Source organism: Pongo abelii, chromosome 13 (genome assembly GCF_028885655.2).
Source record: "Pongo abelii isolate AG06213 chromosome 13, NHGRI_mPonAbe1-v2.0_pri, whole genome shotgun sequence".
NCBI lineage: Eukaryota > Metazoa > Chordata > Mammalia > Primates > Hominidae > Pongo > Pongo abelii.
The window spans coordinates 113,728,133-113,742,851 of record NC_071998.2 but is presented as its reverse complement, the minus strand read 5'-3'; positions in this window follow the sequence as shown (position 1 = coordinate 113,742,851).

Below are 14,719 nucleotides of genomic sequence, written 5' to 3'. Positions count from 1 at the left end.
CTTGAGATTGGCAGGCCCCCCAGTGGTAACTTGGCTGTTTGTGCACTAGTTTATCCTGACACAAGAGATTTTTTTCTTCGGATACTGACATCCCTCATAGAATGGTGGCAATCGCCCTAATGGGCGATTTTAAACGGCCAACTCGTGCCTACCTTTTGAGAAAGTAAATTTTTCTTTCAAAAGATGTTTAGATATAGAGGAAGAAAAGAATCAAGCAACAAATGAAAGTGTAAGCATACACAAACAAGTCAGAACAAAACTGAAACCAAAAGTGCACTTACCAGGACCAGAAAGACAAACTGTCTTTCTAATAGAAATAACTTTCCAAAAAAGACAAAAAGTCTTATATAGTCCCAAAAAGGATGCAAGGCATGTTAACCCAATCAGATCCTGAATAAGTCAACAGGGAGCTGCTACCAAAGGGAGGGAACGCAATCTGAGAGACGATTTACCTGGGCAGAAGAAAGATGATCCATGGAAGCTTAGATTGCCAAGGGCTCAATTGTGGTTACCTCACCCAGTTCCTCACCCAGTTCCAAGAGTCACCAATCTTTTCCAAAGGTACTCTCACTTCCAGAGTACTTCCAATAGAGGGAAAATGGCAGATAGGAGGCAAAACTAACTTGCAGCCCCCACTAGGATGGACAGAGTGGCATGTGTAGACACACACCATGAACTTTAGCTCTAAGAACCACCACAAGAACATACCAGGAAAGCTGAGAGAATCCACAGACCCTTTGAGGGAGGTGGATTGCCGCTGCAGGCTCCGTGGGACAACTGAGGAACTGTGAGTTTGCTTGCTTTCTCAGCTGAGAGGCTTGGAGCCTGCAGACAATTCTCAGCCCTGCTCACCGGCTACCTAGAAATAAACTCGCTGCTGCTGGCGGGTGGTGGGGGCGGGGGGCCACCTTGGGAGTGAGACCAGCCTTTCAGGCTGTGGGCTGCATGGGATCTGGGTGAGACCTGTGACTGCTGGCTTTCCCCCACTTCCCTAGTGACCTGTGTGACACAGCAGAAGCAACCATAATCCCCCTGGGAACATAACTCCATTGGCCTGGGAACCACACTCCCAGCCCCCACAGCAGCCACAGCAAGCCTCACCAAAGGAGAGCCTGAGCTCAGACATGCCTAACTCTGCCTCTACCTGATGGTCTTTCTCTAGCTGACCTGGTAGCCAAAGACAAAAGACATAATCCCTTGAGAGCCCTATGGCCCCACTCACTGCCTAATCTTCCCTATACTGATGTGCTGATGTGCTGATATAGCTGAAGTGCTCTTGAAAGCACCACCTTCTGGCTGGAGGTCAACACAAAACCAGCACACTTAACAAAAATACAACCAAGGACCCTCACAGAGTCCACTTCACTCCCCTGCTACCTCCACTGGAACAGGTGCTGGTATCTGTGGCTGAGAGACCTGAAGAGGGATCACATCACAGGACTCTTTGCAGACACTCCCCCGTACCAGCCCAGAGCCCAGTAGCTCCACTGGGTGGCTAGATTGAGAAGAGAAACAACAGTCACTGCAGTTTGGCTCTCAGGAGGCTCTATCTCAGGGGGAAAGGAGAGAGCACCACATCAAGGGAGCACCCTTGTAGGACAAAGGAATCTGAACAGCAGCCCTTGAGTTCCAAACTTCCCTCTGACAAAGACTACCCAAATGAGAAGGAACCAGAAAAACAGTCCTGGCAATATGACAAAACAAGGTTCTTTAACACCCCCAAAAGATCACACTAGCTCACCAGCAATGGATCCAAACCAAGATGAAATCTCTGAAGTGCCAGAAAAAGAATTCAGAAGATCAACTATTAAGCCAATCAGGGAGGCACCAGAGAAAGATGCAGTCCAACTTAAAGAAATCAAAAAAAGATACAGGATATGAATGGAAAAATCTCTAGTGAAATAGGTAGCATAAATAAAAAATAATCACAACTTCTGAAAATGAAGGACACACTTACAGAAATGCAAAATGCACTGGAAATTCTCAGCAATACAATCGAATAAGTAGAAGAAAGAAAATCAGAGCTCAAAGACAAGGGTTTTGAATAAACCCACTCCTACAAAGACAAAGAAAAAAGAATTTAAAAATGAACAAAGCCTCCAAGAAGTTTGAGGTTATGTTAAATATCCAAACCTAAGAATAATTGGTGTTCCTAAGAATAATTGGTGCTCCCAAGACAGAATAGAAATCTAAAAGTTTGGAAAATATATTTGAGAGAATAATTGAGGAAAAATTCTCCAGCTTTGCTAGAGATCTAGACATCTAAATACAAGAAGCTCAAAGAATACTGGGAAATTCATTGCAAAAAGATCATTGCCTTGGTACATAGTCATGAGGTTATCTAAGGTCAAGATGAAGGAAAGAATCTTAAGAGCTGTGAGGCAAAAGCATCATGTAATCTATAAAGGAAAACCTATCAGACTAACAGAGCAGATTTCTCAGAAGAAACCCTACAAGCTAGAAGAGTTCAGGGTCCTATTTTTAGCCTCCATAAACAAAACAATTATCAGCCAAGAATTTTGTATCCAGTGAAACTAAGATTCATAAATGAAGGAAAAATACAGTCTTTTTCAAACAAACAAATGCTGAGAGAACTCACCACTACCAAGCCAGCACTACAAGAACTACCTAAAGTAGCTCAAATCTGAAAACATATTCTAGAAATATACCAAAATAGAATCTCCTTAAAGCATAAATCTCACAGGACCTATTAAACAACAAAACAATGAAAAACAAAAACAAGGATTTCATGCAACAAATAGAACAATGAATAGAATAACACCTCACATCTCAATACTAATGTTGAATGTAAATAGTCTAAATGTTCCACTTAAAAGATACAGAATGACGGAATGGATAGGAATTCACCAGCCAAGTATCTGCTGTCTTCAAGACACTCATATGTCACATAAGGACTCACATACATTTAAGGTAAACAGGTGGAAAAAGCTATTGCATGCAAATGGACACCAAAAGCAAACAAGAGTAGCTATTTTTATGTCAAATAAAACAAACTTTAAAGCAACAACAGTTAAAAAGGCAAAGAAGGACATTATATAATGATAAAAGGACTAATCCAACAGGAAATATGACAATTCTAAATATATATGCACCTAATACTAGAGCTCCCAAATGTATAAAACAATTACTACTAGACCTAAGGAATTAGATAGATGGCAACACAGTAATAGTGGGGGACTTTAACACTCTACTGGCAGCACTAGACAGGTCATCAAGACAAAGTTAGCAAAGAAACAATGGACTTAAACTATACCCTAGAACAAATGGACTTAACACTTATTTACAGAACATTCTACCCAATAACGGCGGAATATATATTCTATTCATCAGCATATGGAACATTCTCCAAGAAAGACCATATGATAGACCACAAAATAAGTCTCAGTAGATTTAAGAAAACTGAAATTATAACAAGTACTCTCTCAGACCACAGTGGAATAAAATTGGAAATCAACTCCAAAAGAAATCCTCAAAACCATGCAAATATATGGTAATTAAATAACCCACTCCTGAATGATCATTGGGTCAACAATGAAATCAAGACAGAAATTTAAAAATTCTTTGAACTAAATGATAATAGTGACAAAATCTATCAAACCCTCAGGGAAACAGCAAAGCAATGATAAAAGGAGCATTTATAGCATCACATATACATCAAAAAGTCTGAAAGAGCACAAATAGACAATCTAAGGTCACACCTCATGTAACTGGAGAAACAATAATAATCCAAACCCAAACCCAGCGGAAGAAAAGAAATAACCAAGATCAGAACAGAACTAAATGAAATTGAAACAAAAAATACAAAAGACAATCACATGATTATCTCAATAGATGCACAAAAAGCATTTGACAAAAATCTAGTATCCCTTTATGATTAAAACCTCAGCAAAATCAAAACACAAGGGACATACCTTAAGGTAATAAAAGTCATCTAAGACAAACCCACAGCCAACATTACACTGAATGGGGCAAAGCTGAAAGCACTCCCCCTGAGAACTGGAACAAAACAAGGATGCCCACTTTTACCACTTCTATTCAACATAGTACTGGAAGTCCTAGCCAGAGCAATCAGACAAGAGAAAGAAATAAAGGGCATCCAAATCAGTAAAGAGGAAGTCAAGCTATCACTGTTTGCTGATGATACGATTGTATACCTAGAAAACCCTAAAGACCCATCAAAAAAGCTCCTAGAACTGGTCAATAAATTCAGCAAAGTTTCAGGATGGAAAATTAATGTACATAAATCAGTAGCCCTGTTATACACCAAAAGGGACCAGCTGAGAATCAAATCAAGAACTCAACCTCTTTTACAATAGCTGCAAAATAAACAAATTAATAAAATACTTAGGAATATACCTAAGCAAGGACGTGAAAGACCTCTACAAGGAAAACTACAAAACCCTGCTGAAAGAAATCATAGATGGCACAAATAAATGGCAACACATCCCATGTTCATAAGAATCAGTATTGTGAAAATGACCATACTGCTCAAAGCAATCTACAAATTCAATGCAATTTCCATTAAAATAACACCATCATTCTTTACAGAACTAGATAAAACAATCCTAAAATTCATATGGAACCAAAAAAAGAGCACGCATAGCCAAAGCAAAGCTAAGCAAAAAGAACAAATCTGGAGGCATTACATTACCTGACTTCAAACTATACTATAAGGCCATAGTCACCAAAACAGTATGGTACTGGTATAAAAACAGGCATATAGACCAAGGAAACAATAGAGAACCCAGAAATAAAGCCAAATATTTACAGTCAACCAATCTTTCACAAAGGAAACAAAAACATAAAGTGAGGAAAGGACACCCTAGTCAACAAATTGTGCTGGGATCATTGGCAAGCCAAATGTAGAAAAATGAAACTAGATCCTCATCTCTCACCTTATACAAAAATCAACTCAAGATGAATCAAGGACGTAAACACATATATACATCAAGGACTTCAATACACATATAATATGTATATATGTGTGTGTGTGTGTATATATATATATACACACACACACACATATATACATACCATGGAATACTGCTCAGCCATAAAAAGGAATGAAATAATGGCATTTGCAGCAACCTGGATGGTATTGGAGGTCATTATTCTAACTGAAGTAACTTACAAAAGGAAAACCAAACATCATATGTTGTCACCCATAAGCGGGAGCTAAGCTATGAGGATGCAAAGGCACAAGAATAGTATTAGTTTGGTGCAAAAATAAGTATGGGTTTTACCATTATTTGCCATTAAAAGCCCCTTTTAATGGCAAAACCCGCAATTATTTTTGCACCAATCTAATTCAATGGACTTTGGAGACTCAAGGTAAAGGGTGGGAGGGGTGGAAGGGAGCAAAGACTACACATTGAGTACAATGTACACTGCTCAGGTAATAGGTGCATCAAAATCTCAGAAATCACCATTAAAGAAAATATTCATGTAACAAAACACCACCCATTCCCCCAAAAACTTATTGAAATTTTTTTAAAGAGTACTGACATTTCTCTGAGATTAAAGAAATGTCCAACTACATTGAGTTTATTCAGAAATGAGAAATGAGTACTACAACCAGGGGTGCATGAACTGGTGCATCCAAAGAGGGAAGCGTAAAGGGAAGCTTTTATTGGTTAAAAAGGGAAAGATTCATCTAAGCTGCTTAGAAACACAGTTCACTGGTTTCAGAGGATCAAAGCCAGAGTCATTACTGGTTCATTGGTGAAGATGCCATTACTGGGCAAGTGTCCTTTCAAGAGCATCTTATCGGAATTATTGCAATTCTATAGAATGTCTAGTAATAAATCTTGTTGTAGAAACATATGTAAATTCCTCAAAAAACTAAAAACAGAATTGTCATATGATCTAGCAATCTTATTGCTAGGTATATATCCAAAATAAAAGAAATCAGGATGACAAAAAGATGTCTATCCTCCCATGTTTATTGCAGCACCATTCACAGTAGCCAAAATATGGAATCAGTCTAAGTTTCCATCAACAGACAAATGGATAAAGAAAATGTGGAACATCATTTAGCCATAAAAAAGAATGAAATTCCGTCATTTGCAGCAACATGAATGAGCCTGGAGGATATTGTGTTAAGTGAAATAATGCAGGCACAGAAAGACAAATATTACATGTTCTCACTCATATGGAGAAGTTTGAAAATTTGACCTTATGGAGGTAGAGAGTAGAATAGTGCAAAGGGTAGGGAGGATGAAGAGACAGATAAATCAAAGCATGGTGAGAAATAAGAATGAAAAATGAGAAAAAGAGCATATGAGATGTTGGAACATATTCAAAAGATAGAAAATATATGTAATTGAAGTTCAGAAAGAGAAAAGAAAAAAAAAGTTTAGAAGTAGCATTTCATGAGACAATTGCTGACGGTTTTCCAAAAACTGACAAAAGCAACACCCCCCATGATATGGTTTGGCTGTGTACCCACCCAAATCTCATTTTGAATTGTAGCTCCCATAATTCCTACATGTCATGGGTGGGACCCAGTGGGAGGTAATAGAATCAGGATGGGGAGTCTTTCCCATGCTGTTCTTGTGATAGTGAATAAGTCTCACGAGATCTGATGGTTTTATAAAGGGCAATTCCCCTGCACATGCTCTCTTGCCTGCTGCCATGTACAACGTGCCTTTGCTTCTCCTTTGCCTTCCACCACGACTGTGAAGCCTCCCCAGCCATGTGGAACTGTGAGTCCATTAAACCTCTTTTTCTTTATAAATTACCCAGTCTTAGGTATGTCTTATTAGCACTGTGAGAATTAATACACCCCATAAAAAACTTTTTGAACCCATCAAAATAAATATACAGAAAACTAGACTTTAGCACACCACAATTCAACTAGTAAAAACCAAAGACAAAGAAAAATCATTAAAGTAGTTAAAAGAAAAACAAACTGCTTTCAAACGTTCATTCCTGGCAACTGACAGGTTTCAACATGAATCCAAAAGACAAGGGAATGACATTTTAAGAGAATAAAAACTATAACTACAAATTGTGGATGCTAAAAGCATAGAAAATATCCTTCCAAACAAAGACAAATGAAGACATCTATTCAACACACCTATCCTAAAACAAATATTAAAGACATTTCATCAAAGGGGAAAATGTCCCAGCAGAAATCTAAAATCTAAAAAAGGAGATCTAAAAAAATGAAGAAAAGCAAAAATACTAAAGATAGCAATAAAATGAATGCTGACTGCATAGTTATGTATTGTGCAGTCTTAAGTATAAGTAAAATTAAAAATGTATGAAAACAATAAAACAAATTACAGGAGAGGGTTTAATAGAGATAGAGTATTTTGTGGTTTTACAATTCTTTTTAAAGGGATAGATGTTACAAGTTGCATTAGACTAATAAGTCGAGAACAAAAAAGTGCCATTTACGTATAATATAAAATTTCTATTTGGTATCTTTTTCTAATTCCCATCCCTTTATTGATATTCTGTTTGGTAATACATTGTTCTCCTAGTTTCCTCTAGTTCTTTGTCCATGGTTTCCTTAGTTCTTTGCCCATATTTTTTAAAGTTGATTTTAAAACTTTGACTAGTAAGTCCAATATCTGGGCTTCTTTTAGGACAATTCCTGTTGATTATTTTTCCCATGAGTGGGCCATAGTTTCTTATTTGAGAACTTTTTTGGAACACCTCATAATTTTTGTTTAAAATTGAATATTTTTCATATTATAATGTGCTAACTCTAGAAATCAAATTCTCCTCCATTTCCAGGGTTTATTGTTGCTGTTCATTGTGGGTAGTAGTTGTTTCTTTGATTAGTGACTTTTCTTTTTTTAATTTTATCTTAAGTTCCAGGATACACATGCAGGATGTGCACATAAGTTCCAGGATACATGTGCAGGTTTGTTACATAGGTAAACATGCGCCATGGTGGTTTGTTGCACCTATCAATCAACCCATCACCTAGGTATTAAGCCTCACAGGTGTTAGCTATTTATCTTGATGCTCTCCCTTCCCCTTCCCCTGTCCCGACGCTCCAGTGTGTGTTGTTCCCTCCCTGTGTCCATGTGTTCTCTTTGTTCAGCTCCCACTTATAAGTAAGAACATGTGGTATTTGGTTTTCTGTTCCTGTGTTAGTTTGCTGAAGACTGGCTTCCAGCTCCACCCATGTCCCTGCAAAGGACATGATCTCATTCCTTTTTATGGCTGCATAGTATTCCATGGTGTATATGTACCACATTTTCATTATTGAGTCTATCATTGATGAGCATTTGGGTTGATTCAATGTCTTTGCTATTGTGAATAGTGCTGCAATGAACATACACATGCATGTATCTTTATAATAGAATAATTTATATTTCTTTGGTTATACACCCAGTAATGGGATTGCTGATCCAAATGATATTTCTGGTTCTAGGTCTTTGAGAAATTGCCACACTGTCTTCCACAACAGTTGAACTAGTTTACATTCCCACCAACAATGTAAAGTGTTCCTATTTCTCCACAGCCTCACCAGCATCTGTTGTTTTTTGACTTTTTAATAATCACCATTCTGACTAGCATGAGATGGTATCTCATTGTGGTTTTGATTTGCATTTCTCTAATGATCACTGATGTTGGATTAGTGACTTTTCTAAACGACTTTTATAAAGATGGCATTCTTTTGTGTGTGTGTTTCCTAAAGGTTCTGTTAGCTTAATGGTCAGCTAGTGATTTAACCATGATTCTCCTAGCTTCCTGGATCCAAAAAGAAAAGACAAGAAAATTAAAGAATAAGATAAGATAAAATAAGAAAAACAGAAAAACTGTTCCCCTGTCTTGGCAGATTGTCTCTGTGTTAGGGCACTCCTTCGATAGTTAGCTAGGTAATTTACAGCTCTGCCTTATCCCTTCACTTACTGCTTACATGGATCCTAGAGATTAGCCAGAGCTAAAAGCATAGGATCTCTTCCAATCTTTCTAGGCACATGTTAATTCCTGAGCATGCACATAGCCCTCTGGAACTTTGTTATATGCAAGAGCTTATTACAGTCATTATTCCCCATTCATCTCCATCCCCAGACTCTTCCTCCCTAGTCAAAACAATCTTGAAAAATAAGAACAAATTTGGAGGATTTATACTTCCTGACTTCAAAATATACTACAAAACTGCAGTCATAAAAAAAAAGGATGCTACTAGCATAAGGATAAATAACTAGATCAATTGAATGGAATTGAGAGTTCAGAAATAAACCCATATATGTATGGTCAATTGATTTTTAACCAGGGTGCTAAGACCATTCAATGGAGAAAGAATAGTCTCTTCAACAAATGGTGCTGGGGCAATTGGATAGACATATTGAAAGGAATAAAGTTGAGCCCTTACTTCATAGGATATACGAAACTCAAAATAAACTAAAAACCTAAATATAAGAGCTAAAACTATAAAACTTTTAGAAAAAAATGAATAAATCTTTATCATCTTGAATTTGTCCAAGTTTCATAGATATGACACCAAAAACACAAGCCACAAAAGAAAAAAATAAAGTGAACGTTATAAAAATTAGAATCTTTTTTACATCAAAGGACAATATTGTGAGAGTGAAAACACAATTCACAAAATGGAAGAAAATATTTGTAAACCATATGTCTGATAAGGATATCTTATCCAGAATATATGAAGAGCTCTTGTAACTCAACAACAAAAGACAAAGAGAAAAAAATGTTTTAATGGGCAAAGAACATGAATAGTCATTCCTTCAAAGAAAATATGTAAATGGCCAACAAGCACATAGAAGATGCTCAGTGTCGTTTGTCATTATGGAAATGCAAGACAAAATGACAATAAAATATCACTTCATACCCCTTATCATGGCTATCAACAAAATGATAAATAGTTCAAAGAAACTGAAACATTCATACACTGTTATTGGGAATGTAAAATGGTATGGACAGTGTGGACAATAGTTTATTCCTCAATCAGTTAAACAAAGATACAAGATGACCTAGCAACTCTACCCCTAGATGTATACCTAAAACAATTAAAAATAGGTATTCAAACAAAAACTTGCATCCATATGTTCATACCAGCACTACTAACAATAGCCAAAAGGCAGAAACAACCCAAATGTTCATCAATGGATGCATGTATAAACAAAATGTGGCATCTTCATACAATGAAATATTACTCAGCCATAAATAGGAATGAAGTACTAGTACATGCTAAACATGAATGAACCTTGAAAACATTATGTAAAGTGAAAGAAGCCAGGCATTAAAAGGCTTGCCTTTTTTTGTGTTTCATTTGTATAAAATATCCAAAACAGACAACTTTATAGAGGCAGAAGCAGTTTAGTGTTTGCTGGAGGAAAATTTGTTTTATTTAAAAAGAAACCTAAAGTTAAAAATAAACAAATAAATAACTTGACTGTGCATATTCCTAAAGAAATAATGAGATGGATAGTGACCTCATCTCATGAGGGCTGACCATAGGTGATGCGTCCCTCCCATGAGACATTCCCATCTTCCTTTGCCTTTTTAGCCCTATGCCTTCTACCAGGTAATGGACACAAGAAGCAGTTCTGGAAAGCCTAATCTGCTACATGCCTGTAGAGGGCAGGATAGCTGAACCAGAGATGTCTACCCAGAGAAGCCCAGTCTGGATCAAGACAGGTAATAAATGGAAAGAGATCATAAAATGGGAAATAATACCTGGAAAGGAAGGTGACTTTGTTTTTTGTTTTTTTTTTTTAGATTGAGTCTCACTCTGTCACCCAGGCTAGAGTGCAGTGGCATGATCTCAGCTCGCTGCAACCTCAGCCTAGAAGGTTGAAGCAATTCTCATACCTCAGCTTCCTGAGTAGCTGGGACTACAGTCACACGCCACCACACTTGGCTAATTTTTTGTATTTTTAGTAGAGATGGGGTTTCACTATATTGCCAGGCTGGTCTCAAACTCCTGGCCTCAAATGATCCACCCACCTCGGCCTCCCAAAGTGCTGGGATTACAGGCGTGAGCCACTGCACCCAGCCACTGGGAGTTGTCATTTTTATCTCAGGAGCAGGAGAATAATATTCTTAGCTGTTTCTCTCATATGTGGTGCTGATCATAGCCCATACAAGGAAATACTCCAAGATTTATTTCCCCTTGATAAGGAGGATTGGACCAAAGCCACATGGCAACAATTACCTGAGACATTATGTACGAGATTTGGAGAGAAGACATCAGAGTTCTTTGATGACCTGCCTAAGCAACAGTAGGTTGGGATTACTGTTTTAGTCACATTTTGTTCTTATGTGTATCATGCTGATTCGCTGTAGCACTAAGAGGATTCCTGCCTTTGAACCTCTGTGACACAGAACATACTGTGACTGTCAGCTAACAGCTCTGCATCATGTTGTTGTAAACCAGGATGACACCCCATTGTTAAAGCAAATACCTGGGTATGAGGGAGACATCATTGCAGTTGTCTGCCTAGTATATGGGAGTCTAGTTTGCCCTTTTACCTACAGCATATGGTAATGTGTTTGGAAAACAATACAGGCAGGCATTCAAAAAATCACAATGATGTCTGAGAGGGGAATATTGACATGACATGGTTGTCACATACCAATGATGATCTCACCCTGGAACTTCCAATATGATGATTATGGGAAGCCTTTGGGATACTTGAACTGAACGGCCCCTGGGAACTGAGTATGATAACCCTACAATCTCTTGAGGAACACAGTACTTTTTAGATGCATGTAGTTTATTTGAATTAGTCTTGTATCACAAGTACTCATGGCTGCAACACTTGTGATCACAGACCCAGCATTGGTCCAGAGTACTAAGAGGGACTTAGGAGGTTGGGAACTTAGTTAAGCATGGCAAGTAGAAATGACTTTTCTGGAGACTCATGCTTGTGGTCTAAATGGTCACTAGGGGGAGTTCTCTTCCAGGAAACTCACTGAACTTGCATTTGGCCCAGAAATATGATGAAGCAATGTGCTAGGCCATTCTTGCATGGCTGTAAAGGAATACCTGAGACTGGGTAATTTATAAAGAAAAGAGGTTTAATTGGCTTACGGTTCTGCAGACTGCACAAGCATGACACCAGCATCGGCTCAGCTTCCAGGGAGGCCTCGGGGAGCTTTACTCAGAGTGGAAGGCAAAGCTGGAGCAGGCAGGTCACATGAAAAGAGCAAGAGCAAGGCTGGGATACGGGCAGGTGCCACACCCTTTTTTTTTTTTTTTTTTTTTTTAGACGAAGCTTTGCTCTTATTGCCCAGTCTGGAGTGCAATGGCGCGATCTCGGCTCACTGCAACCTCTGCCTCCTAGGTTCAAGCAATTCTCCTGCCTCAGCCTCCTGAGTAGCTGGGATTACACGCATGCGCCACCACGCCCAGCTAATTTTGTATTTTTAGTAGAGATGGGGTTTCACCATGTTGGTCAGGCTGGTCTTGAACTCCTGACCTCAGGTGATCCACCAGCTTTGGCCTCCCAAAGTGCTGAGATTACAGGCGTGAGCCACTGTGCCCAGCCACCACACACTTTTTAAACAACCAAATTCAGGAGAACACACCCCCATGACCCAAACACCTCCCACCAGGCCCCACCTCCAATCCCCATGGGATTTCATTTCAGCATGAAATTTGAGCAGGACAAATATCCAAACCATATCACAGTATTTGAATGGACTATGCATGTTACCCAACTCACTCAGCATCTTCCTTGTCAATGACTCTGGGCAAGAATCCATACACTCACCAAGGAAGGAACAATTGCCATGTCAACAGCAACAGCACCTGATATATTTAAATAGCAGTTGTGCTGCAGGCTCAAGCAAGAGGAGGTATGCTTATGGGAACACTATGGCCAGCGTAACCTATGGCATATGGAAAGATGACTGGTAAGCATGCTATTTACTGCTACTCCCTCAGAGCAACAGTGTCAAAAAGTTGAAAGGATTTTTGACTCTGTGATACAATTGGTATTACCTTGGATGACCCAAAGTTGATCCTTAACTGGCTCAAACTCTACCAATTGTGGACAGATGGGCAGTGCTCCACAATGATACCTGGAACCTGAGTTACTATAAAACTTATTCCTTGGGCCGGGCGCAGTGACTCACGCCTGTAATCCCAGCATTTTGGGAGGCTGAGGCAGGTGGATCACGAGGTCAGGAGATCAAGACCATCCTGGTTAACACAGTGAAACCCCGTCTCTACTAAAAATACAAAAAATTAGCCGGGCATGGTGGCAGGCACCTGTAGTCCCAGCTACTTGGGAGGCTGAGGCAGGAGAATGGCACGAACCCAGGAGGCAGAGCTTGCAGTGAGCCGACACCGCGCTACTGCACTCCAGCCTGGGCAACAGAGGGAAACTCCATGTCAAAGAAAAAAAAAATTATTCCTTGGTGGATGAAGTGTAATTATGCCCCCAGACCAGAAGGAATCTAGACTTTACTGAGCAATGACCTCTAGTAATTAAACACCAGTTATGGGAAATGTGTATGAGAAAATGGTATTTTTGCTGAGAAGGTTAGGAAATTGACATGATTATAATTAATGTCCTGAACATTGTCTAATCTTTTTGCTACAGGTAATAAAGAATTTGTAGACTACATTACAAAAAATAAATGAAAATGGTTGCCAGAATAAAAAGGTATTTTGAGAAGTCAAACTAAAACTTCCAGTTGATGCAATACTCATGGAGACTTACTGGCCAAAGAAAGAAGTAAATTTAGCTTTAAAAAAGTGACATATGCAACTCAACACCTCTGTTGAAGCCTGTAAAAATGCAGGTGAGGCCAGGCATGGTGGCTCACGCCTGTAATCCCAGCACTTTGGGAGGCCAAGGCTGGAGGATCACCTGAGGTTGGGAATTGGAGACCAGCCTGACCAACATGGAGAAACCCCATCTCTACTAAAAATACAAAATTAGCTGGGCTTGGTGGCGCATGCCTGTAATCCCAGCTACTTGCGAGGCCAAGGCAGGAGAATCACTTGAACCCGGGTAGTGTAGGTTGCAGTGAGCTGAGATCGTGCCATTGCACTCTAGCCTGGGTAACAAGAGCAAAACTCCATCTCAAAAATAATAATAATAATATTAATGCAGGTGACAGTGGAGAAAAAGGGAAGAGGGAGAATAGTCCAACTAAAAAAGATATATCAGAAATTTTTAAGTAAATATACTCATGGCTCAATGTGATTCTTGGGAAGGAATTCCAACTGCTCATTGAATAATATGGTCCTCATTGTTGCAGAGTTTTAAAATGTCTATTTTTGTGCATAAAATGTTGTAGAAGTTACTACATTAAGGATTCCTTTCTAAACTAGGTGATTTTGTCATTTGTGACAACATGGGTGAATCTAGGGGACATTATATTAAGTGAAATAAGCCAGGCACAGAAAAGCAGATACCACATGATCTCACTTATATGTGAAATCTAAAATAGTCAAATTCATAGAAGTAAAGAGTAGAACGGTGGTTAGCCAAGGATGGGGATGGGGGAATGGACAGGGAAAGGCGAAACACTGCTTAAAGGGTACATAGTTTCCGTTCGACAGGACTGGTTCCGGGGATTTGTTGCACAGTATGATGGCTATAGTGAACAATAACGTATTATAGATTTCAAAATGGCTGAAAGAGTAGATTTTAGATGTTCTCACCAGAAAGAAATGAAAAACATTTGAGGTGATTAATATGATAATTAGCTTGACTTGATCATTACATAATGTGTACGTGTGTAGAAACATCACATT